Below are 25147 nucleotides of genomic sequence, written 5' to 3' on the forward strand. Positions count from 1 at the left end.
AGGCTGGTGATAGCAGGGGACGTACGTGAATAATCCCAATCATTTCTAATCATGTTCATTTTCAGATGCTGTGCTTCTTGCTGCATGGTTTGAGCAGCAATTAAGATCCGGATAGAAAGGCATTTTGATATGTTGATATACCGTATAATCTCACCTTGAAGCACCCCAGAGCTGATTTAGGTTCGCTCACTGTGTATGATTTATGACCACAGGCTGGAGATAGCTCAGGGTCCTCAGGCTATATTATGAGGTTTCTGAACCTCCTCAAAAAATGATGTATCAGCTTGTCATGATTAACTTTAATGCTTTGCCAGATAGCTTTGCTTTCTCCTTTAATGCAGAATAAGATTTTTGTACCTTTTTAGTAAACACTAGTCATGCAATTGGCTGATTTGGTACTTCTACTTTGGGAATGGGAGCAACATTTGCATTTTTCCATATAGTTGGTATCTTGCTGTCTGAAAAATTCTGATTTAAGAGATGGGTAATGACAGGACCCAGATCCAATGCATGTTCGTACAAAAGTCACAATGGAATATCATTCTTCCTTTTTGTTTGACTGAGCAGAGTTTTCAGCTCCGTTATAGCACAAAGATCATTATGCTGTGTTGACATTGAGAGAGGATAAATACCCAATGAAGAACTCTCACGCAGGTCTGCTCAAATCTACCACTTCCTTTTTTCTCTAATATAATGTTACCTGCTGTTGGCTTGTTCCGGGTTCCTTAAGTGTTTGTCCATGAATATGAAATTGATTTATTTCTATCATTGCAGCCTTGATCTTTTTATTGTCATTCAGAGTTTATCTGTAGTTTTAATAACTTTCCATTGGCTCATGGGTGTAAAGAATATTATTTACTGTAGTACTGAAGTCTGAAAGCTTATTTACCAGTTGCATTAATATAATGCAATTTTTTTAAAGGTACATGCTAAAAAATCTTTAGAAACATTCAAACCAAACAGCATGGTAAAATTGTGTGTATTTGCATACTAATATGTTAGTAAAGAACCTAGTTTGTGGATGCTTTAATAATTTCTTATCAGATTAATAGCAATATTTCACAATGGATATTTTATAGAATCAGACATAATAAGACAACTGGTGCACCTGATGTCTGGATCTGGTATAATTTGAAGGACTGCAAGTGGGGGCCATTAAAAACAACAACAACAACAACTAACAAAAAAAAAAAAAAAAAAAAAAAAAACCAAACTAAAAGGGGTGTCACTTAAAATTGGTGACATCAAACACCTGATAAAGCTGTCAGTCATTTCAGATTCATATGTCGAATTGCACATCTGCCATTTTTATTGGGGCAAAAACAAGGCTGCTCTTTTAGATCCTAAAATGCAGATCTCCTGCGCAAGATGTGTAAAGGTTGGCAGATCTGCAGTACTATAATTTTTTTTTTTTTTTGCAGTGTTCCTACAATACATTCTAGAGAATTGGCTTACTTTTCTGGGTCTATTATGGGAGGAGACAAATTTAACTTATAAGAAAAAAAATAGTGTCTCATTACATCTCTTGGCTTATCAAGACTGTCTGAGGTAGACTTGGTGATCATTTGTCTGTGTGCCAGGGCAATTCTCTCTGGCAAAGCAATGCTTCAGTCTCTGAGGTGTTTGAAAAAGCCACAGTCTCCCCGTTCTTCGGCTATTGTTTAATGTTCAGATGTGAGCTATTACTTTCTTGAAAAGCAAATGTGCATGCCAGATGCAGTATCCACTCTGATTAGTTCAGCTGTGAAGAAGCAACAGATAACACATAAGGTCAACCTTGTATAAAATTACACAGCTTTAGAAAGTGGTGTCTAGTATCACTAATGAGTACCGTAACATTTGTTCATTTGGCTGGCAAAATGCAACAAAATGTTCATACTGAACAAGGTGGCCACTTGTTCCCTTGGGATGTAATGAATGTAGTGAATGTTATGTAAGGTACAGGGTCCCAAGCCTGGTCCTGGAGTACCCCATGTGCTGCATATGTTAGTGTTTTCTCTCTACACCTGATTCAACTAATCAGCTAATTAACAGTTCCTCCTGAGTGGAAAGTGAGTGTGATAGAACTGGGAAAACACTAAAATGTGCAGGACTGGGGTTTCTCCAGGACCAGGATTGGGAACCTGTGATGTAAGGAATAAAACTCTTCGGGGTATGCTGTTATGGGAAAATAATCACCAATATGGTGGTATGACGCAAAGTGAAGCTATTTGCCATTAACATCCTGAGGTTGATTATTTTCCTATAACAAGAAGTCTCGAAGTTTTACTCCTTTTATACCAAAGCAATTTGTCAATGATTACATTTCATTTTATTAATCAATGACAGTGTTTTTTTATTCATTTATTGTTACACTTACATGTTGTGAAATGCCCTGGTTCCTGTTATCATTTACATTATAACAGCTAAACAGGAACAGTTGTTCTCTCACCAGCCTCTATTCTCTTCTCTTTTCTTCTCTCTCTCTCTCTCTCACTCACCCTCTCTCTCTCTCTCTCTCTCTCTCTCAAAGTTAATTAGACAAAAATGCAGCTTCTCATGTTACCAAGAAATGGGAAAGCACACACTCCTCTATCCTGAAGACTTTCCTATGTCTGAAAACGTAAAGGAACGCCTATGTTATGCGTTCACCATTCACGTTTCAGTGAATTGGTTGTTAATATAGAAACAATAATGTATTTAAACAAGTGCAATAATATCCACCTGTGATTTGCCTTGCAGCCGTAACTAGTGTCAGAGCTGCTGTTATAGAAAATGAATCAACACCTTCTGACCAATCAGATTTGAGAATTCAGTGGCGCTGTGGTATAACTTAAGTCAGCATCTTCTCTTATAACATAATAGGAGAGCTGTTAGAGGAGTGTACCAGAAGTGTAAGAGGCCATCAGCGTGTCGTTGCACGATTTAATAAATCATTTAAAATATTGCTGGGAACAATTCTCAAGGGAACACTGCCACATTGTATTTATCTTCTTTATAAAGTGAATACACCTCTTTTTTTGATAACATCTCAGGGTTTTATCAGGGTCTTCAAGAGTCATAGAGTCCTTTTTTTTTTTAACATAGGATTTTGTTTTTCCAATTCTAGAGGATTTTTTTAACCACATTACCAGACTTTGAATAAATTGAATTGAATAATAGATGGAATTGAATGATAGATGCAGTATCATCAGTAGGTAGATGATAGTATGCATTCCTATATTCCATAGTCTGCTCATTTATTATGCTTCAGGTCTGTATTCTAGACTCTCTCACCATGAAATGGGGAACATCAATTTAAAATCAATAAGGTAAGGAATAAAACATGATGGGATATGCAGTTATGGAAATAATCAACAACAGGGTGATGTTTTATTCCTCTTATACCACAGAAATTTGCCAACAAATACTTTTTGATTCATTATTAAGTCATACTTTTGTGACTTTTCATGTTGTGGAACTTCCATGAGACAAGCCAAAAAATGACAAAACTCCAAAAAAGACAAGAAAAAAAGGAAAAAAAGAAAAAATGCAACTGATACAGATAGAGATAATGGCACTGTGTTGCACCCTTACTTCAGATTAACATTCATTCATTCATTCATTCATCTTCAGTAATTTTTGCTGTGGATCCGGATCCCGGGAACACCGGGCATGAGGTGGGAATACACCCTAAATGGGATACCAGTAGATTGCAGTGTACCATGCATACACACAGTGCAATCTACTGGTATCCCATCGAGGGTGTATTCCCACCTCATGCCCGGGGTTCCTGGGATATAGGCTCCGGATCCATGACAAAAGGTACTGAAGATGAATGAATAAATGAGCACACCTTGGGGCAATTTATCTTAGCCAATCCACCTACTGGCATGTTTTTGGAAGGAGGGTGGAAACTGGAGAACCACAGGAAATCCCACGCAGAAACAGGGAGAACATTCAAAGAAACTCCACACACAGAGCACGATCAAACCTGGAGCCGTGAGGCAGGAACGCTACCCTACTGAGAAACTGCCAAGCGCAAAGTCCTCTGTCTTTTAGACTCTCCTGTGTGCGGAAAACTCTTTTTTTTTTTCAGGAAAATAAAATCACTGTAACACACACCCTCTTGTGGCTTATTGCTTTATTTTATGTGTTAAATCTTACAGTCATTTGCTTTTACATTTATTCTGGCAATGTTAGTATTTTATGTCTTGGAAATTGAGCATGGAATGGATGTAGTGAGATCTGTTCAATTTCTCACTAGGTGTTGTGGTCTTAGGCAAGCTATATTCTCAATGCACTCAGCCACAAAAAGCTCCATAATCTGCTACCATTTCACTGTCGGATTGACTGCATTCACCAGAAAGAAGAGCTCATAAATGTTGCATTGTTAAGTCTCTGCAATTACCTTTTTTTAAATAGAAGAAAATCAAATTGCATAAATTCCACTTTACTGGAAGATAATATAGTGGCATAGTGTCTCCTACATAAGAAGCCCCTGGACCTGTAACGTCTAAAATGCCAGATCCCCACATTTTCCTAGAAGGTCATTGGACCAATTAAATCTAGTTTCCAAGTTGATATTTTAAAGGGCTCCAGAATAATAAAGCTTAATAAAGGATGAGTAGCAGGAGTCTTATCATTTTCATCACATACTGCATGCAGATTATCAGTATGGAGTTTAAAGCCACGTCACATCCTTTACTTGCCAATAAGGCTTGCTGTTTATTCTGTCCTAATGTGTAAGGGAAAAAAAGATAATATTTACATACCTAGGTATAATCTAGAATTCTGATCTGCATAATTCAGCACAGAGATGTTAAATAAGCAGCGAAGTCATTATGACGGCTTAGCAAAAGGCTCCTGCTGACACAGAGACAGTGAGCGGGTGTCAAATAGAAGGAGCGACTAGAAGAACCAGCGTTACACCACCTACCATGTTCTCTCTTCAGAGACTCCAGACTTTCTCTCCTCTTGGGTTTACCGCAGCGTAGCTATGCGCCATCTGTCGCTGTTGCCATGGCAACAAGGCCCATTGATCTACATAAAACCACAGACGGAGATATTCTGGTCTGATCCATTAGCATGAGTCAAACGGCATCTCCGTCTTGGCTAACTGGCGGACAGTTGTTTCAGACATCTTTCTGACCATAATTACCATAATTCTGACCTTTAAAAGGAAACTGATAATGTAGTTCTTATTCCTGATCATAATAGCTCACACATCTTTAATTCATGGTTATTAAAGCCATCCCGAGCTGGGTAGAAATGAGTACATACAAGTTTTAAGATGTTCTCATTTCTACCCACTTCTGGATGGCTTTATTAGCCATGAATAAAAGATGCGTCTGCCATTATTAGTAGGAATAAGAACTAGATTATCAGTTTTCTTTTAGAGGTCTGAATTATGATAATCATGTTCAGAAAGATGTCTAAAACGACTGCCAGTTATCCAAGACAGCAATGCAGTTTGTCCATGGCAGTATGCTTATGGAACAAGCATTCCTGGAAGAAACGTGTCCTCGGAAATATGAAGTCATCGCTGGAAATACACACACATCACAACACACACGGCTCATAAAATCTGCAAGATGTCACAGCAAGGAATTTGATTTCTAAAGATATTCATAAAGCTCTGACAGCTAAGTGAATGTGGAGAACTCAAAGTAGAAAAAGCTAATAAGGCCTGAGATTTCTCTATAGAATTGTCTTTAGATCAGTGCAACGAACATGACGAGAACTCTGTGAAGAGATCTATACATCAGCCTTACAGTGCTCTTGTGGAATTGAAAAATCACAGCAATGCTAGAATCTGCACTTAGCCTGATTACAACACACCTTCTACACTCTTCATAAATTTTATAGTTTTATCTGAAGGAATGTGAAAGATAAAAACAGCTGTTTCCTTTTGAGTAAATAATTACACAGGCGATTTTTAACAATCTGCAGCAAAGGAAAACCTCAGTAAGCTTAGAGAATGAGCAAGGTGAACCTAAAAAGATGTGTTCAATAAGAGCCAGGCGTAACTGCAATTTCTCCAATGATTAAAGTGACCAATCTCAGAGCTTCAGTCATATGTCTTAGTTAGAGGTCTCCCTGTGGTAGGAGATGTCAGGGATCTCTGATAGGATGCTCTCAGGAGATGCAGAGTTATTGATGTGATTATTTGGTGCATTATATTAATGCAGGCTAAGTAAGGAATAAAACATGTTGGAGCGTGCTGTTATAGGAATCAACAATGGAGTGCTTTGATGCAGCTTGAAGTGAAACAGAGTTATTTTTAACACCCCAAAGTTGATTATTTTCCAATGTCACCACGTCCCAGAGTATTTTTCGTCTTTACCACAACAGTTTGCAAACAGTAACAAATTTTTTTTTATTTATCAACGAATGTCACATCATACTTTAGATCTGTGTATAGTTACATTTAATGCTGTGGAACGTCTGCGATTATTAGTATTATTAGTAGTACAGTATAGAGGTGATCTGATGCATTTTTTTAGTTACACAAAGCGCACAAGGTAGCAGGCTGTACACACAGCACATGGATAGCTTTTAAAGTTGTGCCAATAGTATGATATAGCAAAGTATAACCATATTTCAGATGTCTTATTAAATATTTAAGAAGTCATTGCCGTTTCTATATTGTCAAACACATCTTACAGCTAAATTACATAATCAACAGACTAGCGATCTAACCAAATACAAATGCATTATTTGGAATGAAAGGATAATGTGTTCTAAACAGATACAAATACAGATATGAATAAGAGGCACACTGTTTAGTTTTTGTTGGGTTTTTTTTAAGATAGCATGCCCATACAGGACATCCAGAAGTTTTTACTTTCATGCGAGTAAGCTAGTCAAGTATGAAGGTTGTGGGTGTGAGCAAGCGGTCAGATGTAAGGCTTGCAGGACATAAAAGAGTGAATATGAGTTGCTGTGTGACCTTGCAGTCAGTGCAGTGTTCATTCGCTCATCCTTAGTAACTGGAAGGTGAGGGTAAAAGTGGTTTAAAAGAGGCTATTTGAGAAATGTGAGCAGGTAAAAAACAAAAGACTATGCTGACAGTGCTGCCATTTCTACCTCTAGGTTTTCCCCCAGTGTTTGCCAGTGTTTATGGGGATAGAATGCTAGCGTTCATATTTAACTTAAAACATTCCTTCATCTTTGAACTATTGCTGTGGTTCTAGAGCCTATCCTGGGAACACTGGGGGTGAGATGGATATACAGCATGGATGGGATGCCGGTCCAGACAGACAGACTTTCACACACTCATTCACACCTAGGGGCAAATTATCTTCTAATCCACCTAGTGGAATGTTTTTGGGAGGTGGGAGGAGACCTGGAGGAACATGGAAACACAGGGAGAACATGTAAAACATGTAAGACAGTAACCCAAGCTCGACTGAACCGGGAGCACGGGAGCATTACAATTTCCATTTCTGCTCCACCAAGACTCCTTCATGTGCTGGGATTTTAATTCACAGTCTTCTGATCAGTAGCCCTTAAACACTGGGCCACCACTCTCCATATAATCACCATGGGAACAAGTCTTGCTAATTGTGCATACAGAACTATCAGCATGCTATCAATAAATATTGTCCAGAGTGAAGAGAGGGTGATGAAAATGAGAGAGAGAGAGAGAGAGAGAGAAACAAAACCAAGAGGCTCTTTTGAATTACAATAAAAAATGTGACACTCACCAGTCACCATACCGATTCACACTTCCATCAATCAGGAAAATTAAGCTCTAGTATGATAAATGACTCTACTCACAAACCGCCTGTCAAAGCACACGAGTATCAAAATGCCCCACATGAAACAGACAGTGATGCTAAACCAAACATTACAGGCATTTTTTTTTAGGATAGCAATTCCACCAAAGCAAGGAATGTTAGAGCGTAAATCTTCTTCCTGTTTGTGAGAGGACTGTGTAAATGCTGTCCTCACCCACCTCTCTCCTCCCTGAGGCCTGAGGAGAAGGTGTTAATGAGAACACCTGGTCAAAATGCTCAGAGCAAGACATGTTCCCAAGACCGTCCATTACAGCCCTATTCGCTTATGGAGATAACGCAGATCTGTTCCAGTTCCATCCATAACATTTAACAAGAAAGGCAGCCAACTGTTTTCTTTCTTTTTTTTTTTTTTTGAGACAGCAATGCACATCATCTCAGTAAAATTGAACACACTACCATGGCAAACATTAGTCATGCTCTAAATTGTCTCTGCTCCTGTTGTTTAACACCTGAGGCAAAATGTAAAAAGCACCAAAAGCCATGAAACTGCCTAGCAGCATCTAAATTTACTCACATTTTTTACCTTTCACTGGCAGAAATCAACAAAAATGATATTTAAGAAGAGTACTGTCAAATAAAAAGCAACCACTTGCTAGAATAAATGCTGCAATCTCCAGATATCTGGTGCAAACCTCATCCTTCAGTAGAATCTGTTACAATAAATATCTGCACATTATAACTGGTGGACAGCTGTTTCCTCTTTTTAGTCAGAGAAAGGTCAGAGGTTAAACAACTGGTTTTACACTCAACCCTTTCATGTATCTTTATCACTTGAGTAAATTATGGATTTAGGAAATGTGGCTGAAAAATGCCACATTTATGGACACAGAACAGAAACCTCCTGTAGGCTGAAGTAGGTTGAAACTAGAAAAGTCAATTAAGCAAAATAATAATAATAATTTTATGAAATATGCGGTTACTGAAACAGGACTCATCATGCTGACTGCAGAAAACCATACCAGCAGGCACATAGCAATCATCTTGCTATTCCAGTCACTCACCAAAGTAGAGATGGGATGCCCTTTAGTATTTTCTGAAGCCTGCACTCAGATTTTGAGCCCAGGCAGATCCAGACAAAGCCTCCGTAGATTAATATTGATAGGTAAGGATAGCCGTCCAGCTCCTTTATGTGTATTCACACTTGTTGACATGCCACATCTTCAGCCTCCTATCCAAATCCACTAGGCCCTGATTAGATGTCCAATTAGGTCATCCATGCCTCCAATCTCAGTCCTGACATGACGACCAGCAGACGCTGCCTCTGGAAGCCACATGAGCCTGTAAAATTAAAGATTTAAACAGCAGGTTACTCTCCCTTTTGCTGTATCTCACAGAGATCCAAAGAAAAAAGGTCAGTCTCATAAAATAAACATAGTCTACTTATCTCAACTACACCTTTATGTAATTGTCACTGCAAAACCAAAATGGCCTGGTAATGGTATGAAAACATCTGTTTTTAAACAAAGGAGCCCTTGATTATTCTATTTGTTGGATGCAAGTCAAGCAAAGATGTTAGTGAATCCTTTTGTGGAGATTCATTTGAGTGTGAAAAATATGAAAACCGTCACTACAGCACTTATGCTGATTTCTTTCATGAAAAGGCGAGTGCTGAAAATCTCACTGAAATATCTGACCAGGTATTAAACACATAACAAGCAAGTACTGCTTAAGATATAATCAGTGATGGGGTGGTGTGATACAGAACAACCAATACATTGAATTGAAAGTTTTCTAATAACAGCATGTCCTGAAGTGTTTTATTCCTCTTACACCACAGCAATTTGTCAATACTAACAATTTTTAAAAATTTACTAGACAACTGCATATCACACTTTTTATCAATTATGTCCATGAAACAAGTTAGTTCCTGTTATCACTTATGTTATAGCTGGTTCCTTCACCAGCTGCTCTTTTTCTTTCTCTTTAAGTTGCAGGTTATCCTTTTACCTTCCATCCTGAAGACTTTCCTGTTTTGGAAAACATAAAGATAGCATTATCCCTGATCTTTTACAAAGTGCTGACTCTGGAGACTCCTTCCAAAAATACTAAATAACCGTCTCCTCCCAGAAATGCGGTGCATCCGCCATACATGTCTCTGTGTGAACTGTCACTATAGAAACAGTAACATATTAGACCAAGCGCATTAATATAAACCTTTGAGTTGCCTTGCTGGCTGTTATGTAGCTTCTAGCCAACTCAGACTCAAGAATTCAAACAGTCTTGTGGTATAATGCATCATAAAATCCAACAGTATATCATGTTACACATAGAAAACTTAATTAACAGAAGGAAGTTAATTAACTTTTTTTGAGTTAGAAATTTCTTTTGAAATTTTGATTTAGAATATTCATTCTGCATTTCTTAATAAGGATAAATTGTTGGTGCTTCTGTTGTCCAGTGATATTTTTCTAGAACTATCACACCCATAATGTATTCTTCAACATATAAGTATACAGTTGTGGCTCTCAGAACACATTTTTGGTGACTTGCAATTTGGGCAACAGAAAAAAAAACACTAGAAAGAAAATATAATAATGTACCATTCAGGTGTGTCCACAATACAAATCCCAAGGACAAGAAACAAAACAGAATCTGTAGGCTTGCCTTTATAGTCCATACTGATTTTTCCCACCTCTGTGTAAAACATATAGCAATAAATGTGTAACGTTTGAACAATATGGACATATGTACTGATACATCATTGCCACATTGATAAAGAGTGTGATTTATATTGCTGCATATACAGCATGTTACTCACATTATATTACTATAGATACAGTAACTTACTATAGTATGTATACAATATCCAACAGTGTATTGGCATTGTACTTTTATTAAGGGATAAAGGAGATGGAGACAGCCTATAACCAGTGCTAAGGAGCAATGAAACCCTGGTTTCCTTTGCAGTTTATGCATTTGTCAATGTTGTTCATTTTCCACACACCCTCAGGACATCATTACTTCAAATCAGCCACTAATAACATGCCTGGGGTCTTAGTGTGATACTAATCCAGAACAGGAAGACATACCACAGGACACACAAATAAGAGCATAAACTGACAGCTGTTCCTATAACATGGATCTCAGTCAATGGATCTGAACATGCTTTCAGAAAGACAGTGAGTGAGTCATAGCAATGAGATGGGATTGTAGAAAATCCCTTTAAACTTCATTGTGAGGATAAAGAAGGTTATGTGAATGATGCTAGAGACACCCTGCCACAGAGATGTAGCTATTTGTAGATATGTCCTGAAAAACCCAAATCCAAGGCCTAAAGCATGTGCTATTTTTGCTCGATCAATTCAGAGGATTCACATGCCTTCCAAAGTAATAACATTCAGCTGCTGTAAAATCATAACTGCAAAATTGGAGAAAAAAAAATAGGCATTATGGCACTTTATGACTTTATACATCAAATATATTGCAGCTGCAAGCAGCGATTAAGGGATCCAAGCACCATGAGCTGGACTGTGTTTATGTGAAGGTTAGATGTTAAGGATGATGATGATGATGATGATGATGGTGGTGTTGGTGGTATTATTTCTAATGAAATTTCTCAGTCAGAGGACAACCACTTCCAAGATATTGCTTCAACATCTGTTGCAAACAAAGATAAAGGTTCTTGTGTAACACTGTGATAAACATATATACCAAATTTGGTGTAGGTATGCAAGGGCATTTTCGAGCCGTGGACTGATTTCCTGTTTCCAAAACCAAGTAACCCAAAGATATGAAAGTACACTGGTATTATCAAGTATTGGTACCCAAGATGCACAAAATTTTATGTTAATCCACAAAAGTATTGCCAAGATATGGACTCTCATCCTGTAGTGCCCCCCAGTGAGCAAATACATTTAAAAATCCATTGGTACTGTAAAGACATGGCACCACAGTTCTATTTGTTTTTCAGTTTATAGCATGTATCACTATAAGGAGACAGTAAGGTAAGACATTAGTTGCATGTCTTTATATTAAACAGTCTCCTTGAAATGTTTCAGTGAGAGTACTGATACAGTTTCCAGGATGGCCTCCAAATGCCAGCTGGTTTTCCACACCTGAGGCTCTGACTGCATTTTATAGATTCCCAAGACACACTGGGTGTTCTGGATAAAAATAATAATAAAAAAACCACCTGACTTTGAGACGGGCAGAGAGATGAAGAGTGGCTAAATTACAGCTTCTGTGCAAAAACATAGAGAATATTGAATATCGAAAGAATATCGAACAGACTCTTCCGTAAGCAGAGATAGAATGAGCCCATTTTACACTTACTGTATGTTTGTAATCATATACAAAGATCTGCATATTAGATTAAAACAGCAGTGGTGTCCTATACCAATTTATCAGAGAGGCAACAGCGAAACAAAAGCAGTGTGGTCAAATTCTGATGAAGTCAACTGTTAAATAAGTATACAAACGATACAGACATCTGTTCGTTCCAATGAACCATTCTTGAAAATGCAATTCAGCTATGAAGGTACAATTCAGTCCAAGCCTGGCACAAATAAAACAGAAATAAATTAATAAAGGTTGCAGAGGGGAAAGTGGAGCAACTGTCCCCCAGGTCCTGCATTTCTGGGACATACCATCAACATGGCTTCCATTGAGGTACTGGAAATGCTGACACATATTCATATGTTTATAGTGGACACTTACTCTCATCTGGTGATGATGGCCCGGGGCGAGCGATGAGGATAACCAAGGTTGCCACATGAACAGTGGGGTCACTGAATCACTAAAACAAGTGTACCTTCAGGCACTAAATGAAGCCCATATGGCCTCTCACAAAGTAGATTTCTTTCATGCTCCTGCCTGGAGCATCTCTGTGTTTTTGAAAAAAAAGGATATGGTGTGCCTTTTGTCATCTGAAAATGACTGTGCTATGTGTTTCAGACAGGACTGAACTTTTTGTGGATGCACCTATGCATCTCTTTAAAAGATGTTCCTACTGATGTTCCTGTGCTATGCATACTCATATAGTAAGATATCTGCATGAGACATCACAAGCAACTAAACAGCCCTTTGGGTTCATGGAGTCAAACTGCAAGTAAGATTAAATTTGACATGAATAATCCTAATTTTATGTGCATACATCATTGCATGCAGTCACCAAGGCGACTGAGGCACTTGCATGACATGTGTTATGAATGTTATATTATGAATATTCCTCAAACATGAGATAAGTGAAAGTAATATTACATAGAAGACTGTGGGTTAAACCCAGAAGCTAAAGTCCAGGCATCCCAGACTGACTTGCACTGACCTATTTTGATTTTTGGGTGTCCTGCATTTTCCAATGTTTCTAATGTTTCTACAGAATTGGTGCACTCAACAAATAGCCCTGGACAGATACACTCATTTGTCTTCAGTAACAGGTTCAGGGTTACTGCCTGTGTGGAGTTTTGTATTTTTTCTTCATGTCTACATGGATTTCCTCCAACACTGGGAGAGAGATGGGAATACACCTTGGATGAGACACCATATTTCACATACCCGTGTCCATGTGAGTTTCCTCTTGATTCTCCAGTTTTCTCCCACTTCCTTGACCTTAAATTACCCCTTAAATGTGAATGAGTGTGTGAATGTTTGTGCACGGTGCCCTGTAATGAACTGGCATCCCATCCAGGGTTCCCGGGATAACATAATAAAAATCACTTTGATTTGAAACAGAAATCAATTTCAGGGACATAAACATAATTCTGCACACAACTGTGAGACTCTGATGGATAAAATCTACTTACACCTTTATCAGTCAGTCCAGTAATAACCACAACATAATCTTTGGCTACTTTGATTATCTACCTGCACACTTCTCTAACTATACTGACTTCTCAGAAACCACAATAAAGTACTAAGGTTATAAAATGCTCTAGATTGTATTGAATACAGATATCTTAAGTACTAAGCCGATACAGTGGCAGATAAATAGTAGGCCTAATACTGGTGCCAAAAAAGGCTCTTTAGAGCAAAGTCAAAGTAGAAACATTTTGGTTTCCTACAGAACAATTTATGGTTCCCCAGTGAACCTACTCGTTCAGGTCTTTGCTGTGACCCCAGATCCTTCCACATAATGCTTACAGTGATACTAGGAAAGTTTTTGCCAGCAACAAAAATAAAAAAAAAACATCAATCCAAATGTTCTTTTGGAAAGCAAATAATGATTCTTCTATGCCACTGGTCTAAAGAACAGTTTCTGGCACTTTTTATAAGACTGTATATAAGTCTTAATAACTCTCTTAGCATGTTCTGTGCACTGGGTGATTAGTGTTGTTGCTTCCAAACAAAAATCCCATTTAGCCTGAAATGGAAGCTGATATATTTTGCCATTACTGAAACTATTCATCTTTGTCTGAAAGGCAAGAATGACTTTGTAATGGTGAAATAATGTGCTGTGCCCCCATTTTCTCCCGAGCTGGAGCGGAAACAGACAAGAATCATCATCTTGTCATTGCAACCGTCCACATGCTTCTTTCAGTTTTAAAGAGCAAATGTCATGTACTTAATCACAACTCATAGCATAAGAGCTCAGAATCATAGCCTACAGACCACACAATGACAAAATGACACTGCTCCATCCCTGCTAAGTGATACGGCCTATCCAATATCTGCAGGGTCTTGTGGGAATTTGGATGCTTAAAGTTCTCCTCCAAGTATGCTGAAGCATTTATCAGTACAGTACCAGTACCAGACTGCTATTTTGTGAGAGTAATATATATGTGGTGGCCTGAATACTGGTTAGCAGTCAAAAATGACAGGAATGTTGTGTAAGGAGGCAGTTTTTTGTCAAGCATTTTGCTAGCTAAGTGTCATTTCCTTACATAGTGAATGTCACGGTTGTTGGAAAATGGACATAAGTCCAATTCCGTTTGAAATCCATGATGCTCCTGCACCATAGTCAAATTTATTTGAAGGTGAACCTGAAGGTCGTGGGTTCGAGTCCGGCAGGGATTGTAGGTGGGGGAGTGAATGAGCAGTGCTCTCTTCCACCCTCAATACCACAACTGAGGTGAGACCCTTAAGCAAGGCACCGAACCCCCAACTGCTCCCCGGGCGCCGTGGCAAAAAAGGCTGCCCACTGCTCCGGGTGTGTGTGCACTTGGATGGATTAAATGCAGAGCACAAATTCCGAGTATGGGTCACCATACTTGGCCACACATCACTTCACTTCACTTCATACAGAAGAAAAAGTCTGTACTCTTAATACACACACATATATATATATATATATATATATATATGTGTGTGCATTTATATGCATTTATATGGCTACCACACAGAGAAAGAGTGTCCTCACAGATTGCTAATGTTGTATATTGAAGAAAAGATGTAGTGCACTTAAGAATTTTGGGGGAAGCAGAAATACCTGCAGATTATACTGCATTATAACACACTGCTAAATTATGCCAAATCTTCACTATGCTCATACATGTGCCATGTTTTACCCTTTGTAGGTGTCTTTGGTCTACTGAATACACTCACACACTGAAAGTCTCATACACTCTCAAGACAGTTGTATAGCTGTGCCATCTTACCATTACCTGTAATTGTCATGATAGCTGTCTTAATGTTTGACATCACATGCTAATTTTTTGTGTTCTCTGGCAATCATATGTTTTATGACAGAGGAGGATATGTACTTGTATACTCTCAAAACAATATATTTTCTGTGCACATGGTACAAAATGAGGTACAGTGGTCAATATAATTGAATTCTCTTTCAATTATAAAATGACATCAAAATGAGGTTTCATTTTTTGCGTCTACATCAAACTATTTGCTGTCTTAAACAAATGTCTTAAGGTGGATTATTCTGGATTTTTAGGAAACATCAATAAGAAAGTATTTTGTCATAAGAAAAAATACACAGAATGCTATGAAGAAGCGATGCTGATTTCTTTCTAGCCCAGACTGTAGATTCACTGTAGATGTCACAGAGGTAACAAAGAGAACTTACCTCTCTGGAAACCAAAAAAGAAAGAGAAAACAAGAAGAGGAAAAGAAGAAGCAGAACTGTGGTAAGCGGTGAAGGTAATCTAGTAATTAATGATCACAGCTGTAAAGCCATTAAATAATGTAATAGCAGCCCAACATCATTTTGGCAAGCACACAGCTACCTAGGTGTTGGTGCTCTGTTTGGAGCATATAATGCTAATTATTTAGCTAGCTTACTTGGTAGAATTCGTCATTTTGCACATTTTCAAATGTGTTCTGAGTAGCCTATGTAATGTAACAATGGTTTATCTAATTGAGAAGCCTAATCCAGTATTACATCTAGCATGCAAAATATGACACTAACACTTTCAGAAAGCTATCCTATAGTTGGCTCATCATATTAAAGCATAATTATAAACCTATATCTTTGCAGTTTGGATTAGGAAAATTATTATTTTTAATAAAAAAAAGTAGATATCTTGGCATTGCTCCTTGTATAATCCCTGACTAGTGAAAATTAAAATACACATACTTCCTATAATAATTACGTTGTATGTATATTTATGTTTATTATAATGTTTATTATAAAATTAATTAAACCATAATACTACCATCTTGATTTCGAATCTATCTATTTCAAATTATGTCTTACATTTATGTTATCTCAGGGGATTTTCTAATGCATTGCAAAATTATTATCATAAAGCTATGAAAAGAACATTCTAAAATGCTTTTTTATTGTTTATAAAGGTTTATGGGTCCCTAGGTATAATCCAGGAGTCCCTAGCACCACAGTCTCTAGAACTGCCTCTGCCTATCTGTGACAGTTGTGTCAGGTAATTACACAGAATGAAACAACCCCTAGATTTGTCACTGTCACTGACACATCTGTAACACGTCATCAGCAGTGATTGAGAAAGCACATGTGAAATACAGTCGTGGGTGTAATGAGCACGAAAGAGGTGGATTATTTACTCTATCATCCTTTTTGCTCAAAATGCCTTTGAAGAAAAAATTGCCCAAACAAATTACAAAATACACAAAAGGACAGATGACAGAACTGTAAGTTAGTGGTTTTTGGTTTGAACAAAAGGGTTACAACTTCTCTGTTTAACGTGTTTGGTATTATGAGGAAACACTGCATGGAGCCACGAATCACAAAGAAATAATGAATGCAGCTGCCTATCTACTTTGGTGTGTGTGTGTGTGTGTGTGTGAGTGTGAGTGTGTGTGTAATAGTTTGCCCTACATTATTATTATTTCATCAATGAGACCTTGTGATATATTGCATTGCTCAACTCCAATAGTGTCATTGTCAAGCTATTGATAGATATTAGAGTTTAGCCCTCCCATTTAATATCACCACCAGCCATCACTGCATAATAGCTGTCGTAAGACATGCTAACTAGATTCATTACAATATTCAGCTTTTCTAAGAAGCTGTCATGCCATAAAAATTAAGAAAGCTCACGAAAATTACCTGTAATATCATTGGACGTGGCAACTCATGACAGCACCTGACACACTCAGTGTTAATGTTAATGTAAGATGCATTACTATTATAGTCTGAGTGTTATTATAAGCAGTGAGCCAAATTATATCCCCAAGACAAGTGAAGTCACCTGGTAAAATTACAACCCCCAGACATTGTATGTGACACCACAGCTGTCTGCGCCCTTTCTCACTGACCCTGAAAAAAGATGACATATCACTTCATGTACACATTTCCTTTTGCACTGCTTCCCCAGACAGGAAAAAGAAGAGGACAGAGGGAAAGAGATAGATGTCTGGAAGAGCTGATTAAGTGCATGGGGTCAGGCGGAAATGCCCGAGCGTGTGCTGCAGTGCTCACTATGAGGTGCACAGAGACTACGTTTTATTCGTGACTTCCACAGCAAGCGACGCTGCCTGAGTGGGCCGAAATGCGGCCATGCTGCACGGAGTTGCCATGGAAACTGCAGGGAACGGGGGAGAAAGTGCAAGACAGCGGATGTGCATTAAGTTCTGTCATTTTATCACCTACTGTAGAACGCCAAGAGCATGCAAATTATGACGAGGCACACAAAAGCACTCACTTTTAATGTGAAAGAACCACTTTACAGGATACTATGAGGAATCGTTTTTACTGCACTGAATGAATTTTATCTCTGAAGTGCCGAGGCTCTGACTTTTCATTTCTCTATTTAGAGGCGATAAGATGCTGAAGGGGGCCAGAGCTGATATGTCACACACAATCTCAAAAGCAGCAAATAAGCAAGTACATCACCTTGGCTGATATTTTTATACAGACATCATAATGCAGATAACGTCTGCAAAAACAGCAAAACCAGACATGATAGTGGTTTTAAAATGCAGCCATGGCTCCATCTACTGAGCAGAGATGGACAGAGATGGACAGTGTAGTGCTGATTCTTCAGCACTGCAGATCTCCATCACTTTCCTGCTCATCTTTTCACTGTATTAATATTTACACTCGAGCTACTTGTCAAAGGCATGTTTTTCAGTGGTTACTGACTAAAATTATTAAGTAGAGAGGTTCACATACTGTATTAGAGGTCAATTCATCAAATAACTACTGTTTCTGGAAACAGTAGCAGAATTACTGGTAGTTGAAAAAGGCTTATGTGAACCTAGTTGAATATCCAGTTTACACACCAATACCTTAGTTTTTGGTAATGTCTTTTTTTTAAATACCCCAAACCTGTCTGCCATTTTGTAGTGTAATTGTCTTCGTACTCTGCTTGGTACCCAGTACTGTCTATATGTGACCCGTATTACTGAAGTGTTACCACATAGTCTATATATTATAAGGTGGACACACCAAGGACATGTCATGTTATGTGTTCTTCAAACTTGTTGGTGTACTCCAGACTGAAGGTGGAGGGGAGAAAACCCTTATTAATCCATACATCACATCAAATTCATCAGTTTCAATATGATAAAAATTTGTTTCTGTTTTTTTTTTCAGGGTTCTAATACTGGCAAAAATAAATAGTTCGAGAGACGAAACCTTTCTATACATACATACATAAAAAAAAAAAAAAAAAATGCTGGCCATCTGGGGGCGTAATATCGCCTCTCACAAATGGATCAGTCCAGCCTGAACATAGATTCATCACTGAAACAGAGGTAATGGTTGATGTGGGAGCTCTGACGCAATTGTACTTTTAACCCTTTACACACCCAGGACATGTTGGTGGGCTCAGGTTACATTAATCACGCCTGTATCTACATACCGTTCCTATTAGTGTCATTGTAGCGAGTGCATATTTTGCTTTAAAGCAAATAACTGAAAAATATCGTAGGAGTTTAATGAGTTAGCCAGAATAAGAGGAAAATGATAAATTGTTTAGTCAGAAGAAGTGCGAGGCAGCTGATATTTTAAAAATCTTGTAGGCTAACACTGAATATTGACACACTGAGCATATTTGCTTTGCATGTAGACAGTATAATTACTGAGAACATCTAGTTAAAGTTATCTAGTCACTTTGTATAGTTAAACCTGGCTTCATACTTTTAGGAGAAAAGGTAACATTTAGCAACCCTAAAAGGTCTGTCTGTCTGGGGCGCCCTTAAAGGTTATATGTAGAATCCAACAACAGAAGGTTTTCCTTTAAGAAAATGCTCCATATAGAACTTCTTCATTAACCACCAAAGAACCCCTGAGGTATCCTTAATTCTAAGGATCTGTTGTAGAATCCCATACCAGCAGCTTGCCCTTTAAGAAAACAATTCCAAGTAGAACTCCTTCAGAAAGCTAGAACCATTGATCATCCAAAAATAAACCTTGTACTAGAGAGAGAGTTTCCTTTTAAGGTAATGTTCCTTATAGAACCTCTCCACAAAGCTAAAACACTAAAGACTGAAAGAACCCCTGAGGTACACTCAATCCTAAGAATGTATTGCAAAAAGTATTCCAACTAGCACCCTAAAGAGTTCTTGGGTTTGTCCCGCTGGGGAACCCTTAAAGATTATATGTAGAATTGACCATCCAAAAAAATCCTTGACGAATGCACTTGTTTTAGGAATGCAGCTTCAGAACCAGAAAATGTCCCACATAAACCTCCTCATAAGGCTAAACAAGAGCCCCTGGAATACGCTTGATTCTAAGAATGTATTAGAAATAAGATTCTAACTAGCAGCCTAATGGGTTCTTTGGTTTTCGTCCCACTGGGGAACCCTTAAAGGTTGTATGTAGAATGCTCAAACAGAGGCTTGCCCTTTTAGAAACTGTTCCAAGCAGAGGAGCAGTACAGAGGAATGTTGGGTCATTGTAGAAAGACCAGATTAAACAGAAATATTAAGCAAGACCCAGTTGACCAGGCCACAATTTACACTTCTGTGAAAACAAATCCCCAGCCTTGATCATTTCGGTGGCCTCATTATCATCTATAAAACAGCACACATTAAGCAGCGCCAGAATTCATTAACAGATGGTATTTGCTGGTCAAACATTACTCGTTAGGGAAGGACTTAATGAGAGGGAAAATCAACATCAAATTTCTCTCGCTCAGTTCACAGGGACCGGGACGATGTTACTGCTAGTTAAGTAGAGCTGCTGCATGCTGTTTATTTTAGTGTATTTGCCATGTATCAGAGAGATGATTAGATATATATTGCAGATGCTTATGATTAAGTATTGCAAATTATATACTGCAAATGCTTATGATTCTGACCCAATGGGCTGAATGGTGCTTCCCATGTTCAGAGCCCAGACACTTATTAGGTCACTACAAGTCTGGTTTGTTACTGAGAATGCTTTCAAGAGTGTCACACGCAACACATATTCACCTTTTCTTATCGAAGAGAAATAATTTATCACACCACTGTGGAAATTAGATATAAAGCTTGTTTTTTAAATTCTAAATTACTGTGACCCATGTCTGATAGCTGATGCACTCTCAGAGGGCACTGTTGATGATGCATTCGTTCCAAAGAATATGTAATTCTTATCATAAACACAGTAAAAAAAAATAATTCTCTAAACCTTCTGCCAAAACAAGGAAAACATTGATATGTTACGTGACTATGGATTGATGTGGTGAAGATAAGAAAGTATTTCAGACTTTAGAATTTTATGCTTTTACATATACTTTACCCATGAAAATCTGCAAGTAAAAAAACAAAGGAATAAAATATGACAGGGTGTGCCATTATAGGAAAATAATCAACGATAGTGTGGTGTGACACAAAGCTGATTTTCTAATAACAGCATGTCTGCAAGCGTTTTATTCATCTTGTACCGCAAAAATCTGCCAATGATTACAATTCCGTATCAGTTAAAGAATGAGACATCATTTTATTTGTTTATAGTTACATTTAATGTTGTGGAATGTCCATGAAACAGCTTAGTTCCTGTTATCACTTAGGTTATGGACGTCATTCCCGCACCTGTCTTTCTTTTATGTGTCTCTTGAAGTTAATAAGGTGAAAAACAAAACCCACGGCTTGTCATGTTACAGAAGAACCACTTCACCTTTCCCATAGTGAAAAATTTACAAAGTCACAGCTTTAACTCTGACTGTCACAAAAGGCTGACACTTCCCAAAATGCTAAATAAACATCACTTCACCATATCAACAAGTGCATGCATTTTGAAAATGTGTTTATGTGATTTGTCTGCCATACAATTCCCTGTATAAGTTACTACAGAGCACATTAATATAAACCTTATATTATACTGTCACAGCTACTGGTACAGAAAATTAATCCACACCTTCGGACCAATCAGAAGCAAGAATTTTACAGTGCTGTGGTAGGAAGCACAAAAGCCTTCATGTATAGAGAGATTTCTGCTCCACATACCATACAGCCTCTGTTATTCAAAACAGCTATAAATATTCATGCAATCTATGAATATCTGAGTACCATGTAAATTGTGCAAGATCTGCTTCTGCCAAATTGATGAGTGAATATGGAATAGGTAATAATGAGTCTTTTTGCACATCCTGTTGCTTCTGAAACTGTGTGAAAAAATTTCAATTTAAATGCCACAACAGAGAAGGGCGATAGAAGGAGAGAGATGTGAGGGAATCACTATGCATTCCAGTCACATTACTCTGCTCTCTCGCCTCTCATTTACTTGCCTCTCCTCCCACGACCAGGCTGGCTCCAGAGTGTTTTAATAAGGAGCCATGAATTGAAAGATGGTGGGTTGCTTTCCCACTGTGGTCTGCTCAAGTTTGATGCAAAACCACAGCAGCAGTGGAAAGTTGGCACATCACAAGCACTTAGTGTCACTTAGTGTCTCCATTAAACCAATATGGTGAACCAATTAGCACCTTGGTCCTAAGATCGAACATATGGCGCTATATATATATATATATATATATATATATATATATATATATATATATATATATATATATGTATACACATACACACACACACACACATATATATATATATATATATATATATATATACGTAAAGCTGTGCATTATGCAATTATACCAAAGTGCTGCTGAATACTCGATTCTGATTAGTCAGAAGGTATTGAGGTATTGAATAATTTTGACTAAACAACATGGCATGGACAGTAGTTATGGCTGCTAGGTTAATCATTAATACATTAGTGTATAGTAATATCTTACACAGGGACCTGTGGACATGCCACATAAACAGATTTAAATATATATATTTAAATATAGATAGATAGACATAGAGAGAGAGAGAGAGAGAGAGAGAGGGAGAGAGAGAGAGTTATATGGTGAAGTTTTCTGTGAGGAGATGTTTATTTAGCATTTATGGAAAAAAGTCTCTAGTGTCAGTGCTTTTTAATAGTCAAAGATAAAGCTGTAACTTTAGGTTTGTCTTCAGTCTTCAGCACGGATGATGGAGGGCTTTGCGATTTCTCTGTAACATGATAAGCTGCATTTTTTTGTTTTATTAAATTCAAGATAGAAAAAGAGAGAGGTTAGTGAGAGAATGACTGTTTATAGCTGTTATGATGTATGTGATGTTCCACAACATTAATTGGCTATGGAACAAAACACTTTGGGATGTGCTGTTATTGATAAATAATCAACTTCAGGGTGGTAACAGTAACTCTGTGTCAGGCCACATCACATTTCTCCATAGTTGATTATTTTCCTATATCAGCATGTCCCAACATGTTTTATTCCTTAGCCAATTGGATCTAATGGCAGCAACTGAAAGCTGAGTATAACACTGTTCGAGATTATTACTTAGCTATGAACAGCCATGAGTCTGAGGTGAGTATGTGTGAGTGAACAAGGAGATAAGCATGCTGAAGAACTTGAACAGTGCAGCTCAGGTCTACCACTGAATCTCTCTGTATACTGCATCCCTGCAGCAGAGCATAACCGTAAGCCCTCACTCTCCCTCTGCAGAGAACGCACTCCCGCTTCAGACGCCCACTCACTGCTTCAATGAAAGCTCATCTGTAGGCTGAAAAGCCAAAATGTTGCAAAGAGAGAAAGAGTGCAATAGAATGAGAGAGAGAGAGAGATAGTGAAAGAAAGAGGGAATGCAAAAGAAGGTTATGTTGCATATTCATAGCCAAAAACAGCACTGCTGAGAGAAACAGAGGGTACAGACTCAGAGTCTCCTTCCTGGCCTGGGCCAATGGAGTAAACGAGCAGATGGGGTCAAAGAAAATCAAACAGAAAGAAAGGAAAAAGGAAAATTGCAGTACCTCATGCACATCATCTCAAATCTGACAAATCGCAAGGTGAAATGTGGGTGGTTGGTGTGGCTTTCCAGAACTGAAACACTGCAGTATGCTTAAAGGCCTCATTTTTGCACAGCTGATGGGAAATAGACTGTCCTACATAAGGAGCAGAAATTGTTTGAAGAACCCAAATAGGGCTCTGCGCAGCTCACCTGTTAGAAAGAGTGCCATGCAGCAGTTTTCCCTACCACTGAGTCTCAGGGCCAAATTTCTCAGTCTCTTTGGCAGCCACACAGTGTGTTAGGACACGCCAAACCTGCAGTAGTAGGTGATAATCATAATAACGTGCTAAAGCTTCAGCTCTGCACTGTGTGTGAGTGCAAGTGTGTGTGTGTATGTGTGTGGGCTGGCCTCTTTGCAAAGAGAGGATGCTGCACCATGGAAACCTGTGCAGATATTCACAGCTAATTATGCAGCGACCCGCTGACAGATATGAGTGCGAAGATGCACCATGGAATTAATCTGCCAGCTCCAGTGGCCATGTTCAACTGAATCAAAAAGAGGGAGTGAGAAAGAGATCGGAGATTTACACAGAGAGACTTAATCAAACTGCCTCAAATTAACAGAGTCTCAATTTCAGTGACTAAAACTAAAAGAAAAATGAGAGACAGATCTTAAGAATGAATCTTTGCCATTATACAAATGAGGTGATGACAAACAGAACCAATTAAACGTCTACACAGCGACTCGTAGAAGAGTTTCTTTATTATTTTTTAAAATATGTTTGACATTTTAGTGCCTTTCACACATAGTAAGACAAAATTATAAAAAGATATGTAATTATGAGTAAAAATGTTGCAGGGTCACTCTTTAGGGTTCTAGATTTAAGCTTTTATTTTTTTGTGTGGGCTTCAGAAATTCTGTCTTAAAAAATTTCCCACATGTTGAGTGTTTTGCTACCTTCAAAATTTTAAATGAATGTTAAAAATGAATTCGTGTTAAAATGTTAAATGAATCTTTTATTTTAAATATAGTAAATCAATAAATTCACACATATGTTAAAACTTCACATATTAAGCCTGAGTAAAGCCATATAGTGACATAAAACAGTAAGATTAATTAAATATAGTATACAAATTTCAAATCCATCAAGACATCTCCCTCAGGTAATGTTCCTTGAAGTACCATGAGCCACTGCAGATTTATTTATTTTAACTAATTTGCTTGTTCTTTTAACCACTTAAATTTAAATGTTGCCATAACAGCAGTAATAGTTTACGTGCATGGCCTTAATTTGTAGGCATTAAATCATTGTTGTGAAGTCCTATATGAACACGCAGCCGAGCATTAGCACTGTGCTAAAAGGAAATGGAAGCATCCATAGATTTTTTTCAAAGGTGAAAATAGCAGCGAATTGCTTCACTGACAAAACTCTGCAGTAACTGTACTAATGAGCCATGGCTAGCTCTCAGCCCTTCAGTGAGTTTTAATAAAGAATAAAATAGAAACTGGGTTTGCTTTCATGACTTAGAAGTGTAACCTGAGGTAAAATTACTTTTCTAATGAAATAGTCACATACGTGATCATATCTATATGGTATGTGTATTTTAGTACTGTGTATGCACTGGAGGAACTATACTACCAAATTTGCAAGCCAGTGCAACATCACAATGTAAGTAGTTTTACTCAAACTATCTGTGTTAGTCAAGTTTATTTTCCAAAACTCTACGAGCTACTTTAACATTATGTGAGTTACTGTTACTACCAGGAAAGTAGTAACTGTAGATAAAGTAGATACTGTTAGTTCCTGTTATTACTTTCA

General features: G+C 37.9%; 1 protein-coding gene across 2 annotated transcripts in view; it reads right to left on the reverse strand.

Moving 5' to 3' along the window:
* lrrc7 (leucine rich repeat containing 7) overlaps positions 1–25147 on the reverse strand; it is a 130418-nt gene that overhangs the window by 98941 nt on the left and 6330 nt on the right. For both annotated transcript variants that reach the window (XM_034311566.2, XM_053228187.1), the window contains exon 2: positions 8762–9038. The gene's annotated coding sequence lies outside the window, so the exon portion shown is untranslated. The remainder of the gene's footprint in view (positions 1–8761; positions 9039–25147) is intronic.

Source organism: Pangasianodon hypophthalmus, chromosome 2, assembly GCF_027358585.1.
Source record: "Pangasianodon hypophthalmus isolate fPanHyp1 chromosome 2, fPanHyp1.pri, whole genome shotgun sequence".
Lineage (NCBI taxonomy): Eukaryota > Metazoa > Chordata > Actinopteri > Siluriformes > Pangasiidae > Pangasianodon > Pangasianodon hypophthalmus.